This window comes from Rhagoletis zephyria, unplaced genomic scaffold (assembly GCF_001687245.7).
Source record: "Rhagoletis zephyria isolate East Lansing unplaced genomic scaffold, Rhagoletis_zephyria_1.1 Rzeph_scaffold_00989, whole genome shotgun sequence".
Lineage (NCBI taxonomy): Eukaryota > Metazoa > Arthropoda > Insecta > Diptera > Tephritidae > Rhagoletis > Rhagoletis zephyria.
The window spans coordinates 42,369-45,801 of record NW_016158073.1 but is presented as its reverse complement, the minus strand read 5'-3'; positions in this window follow the sequence as shown (position 1 = coordinate 45,801).

The window sequence follows — 3,433 nt, the reverse complement described above, 5'->3', positions numbered from 1 at the left end:
AATTAAGGATAGTTTATGTGAGTTGAGTTGAGCTGAAATAACATTATTTGGAATGGGTTAAGTGGAGGGGAGTTTAGCTTAGTACTTAGCATAACACAACATACCGTAGCATAAAATTAAATAACATAACATATGTAGCATAACACACCACAATATAACATCGCACATTCTTCAGTTGTATTTCCTTTTTATCCTTATCACTTTCTTCCTCTCTATCTTTGTCTCTATCGCTTTAAATGTTTATGTTTATCTTCACCTTCATGTTCATGTTCAAGTTTATTTTCATGTGCATGTTCATGTTCATATTTATCTCCATATTCACCTTGATCTTTATCTTTTCCTTTATCCTGATTAGCGGTTGACTTTCAACCGCTGGACGAACACTAGTATTAAAAAAAAAATCGATTGAGAAGTCTCGTCAAAAGCTTAAAAACTTCGTGCGTGGTTTTCCAAAATTCAAGATAGAGGAGGACCCAAGAAGTTGGCCGAAATTTAGAAACTTTCATATTTGATATGCTGAGGGTTGAAAATTTGAGATTTACTAATAGCGTTTTCTCGAAATAATGTTGCATTTATTCTGCCCTGCGCAAAGGCTGTCAAGCTTTCGTGTTCCTTTCTCAGTATCTTCACATGCATACTGCGTTCTCTTTCTTTAAAATGTTGCTCCCTGATAATGTTGCCATATAAAAAGGTGTCCTTTTTTTCGAGAAAACGCCATAAGAAACTATGTATTCAGCGTTCGGAACAAAGTTCAATGTCCTTTCTTTAACCAAATACGAGTAGCATTGAGCGCTATTAAAGACATATGTACATAATATATATTTATGTTCCAAATGTTCAGCGAAGCTTTAGCGGTTCAGTGTCTCTGTTGATCAATGAAAAAACAGTTTACTACCTTTACATACTGGTATTAAATGCAACTTAATATTTTAGACGAACAGAAAAAAAACTCGTACAAAACAATAGAAGGAAACCTTACACGAACGAAAAGGTAAACAACTAATACGACAGCAAAAACCAGCGCACTACAAATAATGACGACTAAGTGACAAACTTGAACACATACATACATTTGCACATTAGAGCATGCCACCTTATAAGCAAACAGAAAAAATTTCGCTTAGTCTAAAGCAGAGATAGGCAAAAGCCTTTTTTTTAGGTGGTAGATGAGGGGTAACATCAAGAGCTAGCATGAAGGGGGAAGAAGAGCGTCTTCAAATTTCTTGTACTTCGACTACCATTTCTAATATATATGATGATTTTATTGTGCACACCCCTTTTACCCTGAGAACTGATTTAGCTCTTGCGTAGCACTCGCTGGCTCTTCGACGACTTTAAGAGCCAAAAATCTGCCCATCCCTCGTCTAGATATTTTGCAGGCAATTTCGCGAAACATTTTTTTTTTTTTGCTGAACCTATTTTTCAACATTTTTATTGAGCTTGAGGCCGTTTCTAATGAAAATTTTGTGGCAAAATAACAATAATTTACACACGTAGGGGTTTTCTTTTTATACTTTCCGGTGACCCGTACATTCCCTTTCAGGACCGAGGCAAACATGTTTCCCAAAAAAGTTCTCCACTCAAAAGTATATTTTAGCGGCTTTAGTTGTCAGCTGTTTCTATCATAAAACTCATTTTTGTTTAGCAAAACAAGATAAAATATTAGGGAAATACAAAAACAGTACCAAAAGTTGAGAAAAAACTACTTTTTTCTATTTTTTTTTTATAAAAATAATTTGTCGTATATTTGAGAGAAATTATTTTTAAGGAAAAAATTTGTTTAAGAAAATTGGAAAATTTTACCATGTGTTAGAAAATGGGATTTTCTGGATTATTCTCACAAAAGTAAAAAATATCTACCAAAAATTAAAAGCAAATATTTTGCGGAAATTATTTTGTGTTTGCTTTTTTTGCGAAAAAGTAATTTTTATAGGAAAAGTAATTCAGTTTCGAATAGATGAATTTTATATGAGAAACCATATTAATTATAACTTAACTTAGTGCTACAATAAAATTACAAGTTACAAAAACCTGGAAATATTATTTTTTGGGAATAAAATATTTTAGGACATATGCATTTTTATATATAGTAAAGAATTTTCTTATTGTTAAAATAGTTTTATTTCTTTTTTGAGAAACATGTCTTATTTTTGATATACAGATAATAACTTTTAAGGAATTTTGAAAAAAAATTTAAGAATTTTGAAAAAAAATACTTTAATAAAATTAAAAATAAAAATATTTTCGAGAAAAAAAATATTTTTCTAAGAATTAAAAAACTTACCTAACATTGCAAAAAAAAAATAATTGTGAAAAAATATTTTTTTTTGTAGAACATTATACATCTCCCTCATTCTTTTGTATGTACATATTTTAACAAAATTTTAGAAATAAATTTTTTGGACTGGTTTTTTACAACGAAAAGGAAAAAATATGGATGGCAATTTTTATGGGAAAATATAACCTTACCAAACAAACATTACATGAAACTGACAAAATAAATGGATAAAATAATCATTTTTATTTTAGTTTTGGGTAGGTACTATGCTTTTTGTAGAAAAAACTACATTATTGTGAAAGCTTAAAAAATCTTAATGAAAAATAAAATAAAATATTTTTATCAAATTAAAAAAAACGCCAAACACTGTGGAAAATGATTTTTGGGGAAATAATATTTCTTTTGTTGAAAAATTTGATTGATGATTAATTTAATGAAATTTTAGAGAAAAATTTTAATGGCAATTTTATAAAACAAGAACATGTTTTTGCCTCGGAATTTGTGTTTTTTCACATCGCGATGAATCAAAATTTACAATTCAAATCGTACTTTTTTTTAATTATAGGTTTATTGTCTTGAAAGGGTTAAAATAGTTCTTCTCGATAAAACAAAATACTTTCTTAGCAAAAGTTTAGCGATTTTCGGAGAGGTTTAATTTATTGACATTAGGGTGATAGGAACGGAGATCTGGTGGGTAAGTACTTGAACGGGGTACTTGAGGTCAATTAACTTTGGCACAACAAATTTTCAGCCAAATTTTTTTCCCCCAAATTGACTTGCGAAAAACGATTAGACAGGGTGTACATCGAGCTTTCTCCTGTTACGGTCTAATGTACATACACACATACACACGTGTAATAAATATCTCCATATGTATGTACATATATATTTACGCGTACCAGATACCCATTCACGGTACTCCAGTTACAATTAGGGGATTCACAAGACGTGTTAACCGTCGTAAAATCTTAAGCTTAACACTTGTTTATGCAAAATAGCGGTTAAAATGGTTGGGGGGTTGGCTAATTATATATTCTTTATCAGTTTAAAAGAATTTCGGTTTAGTTAGAAATCCCCTAAAACCATTTTAATTAAAAAAGATGTTAACCTTAAGATTTTACGACGGTTAACACGTCTTGTGAATCCCCTAAATAT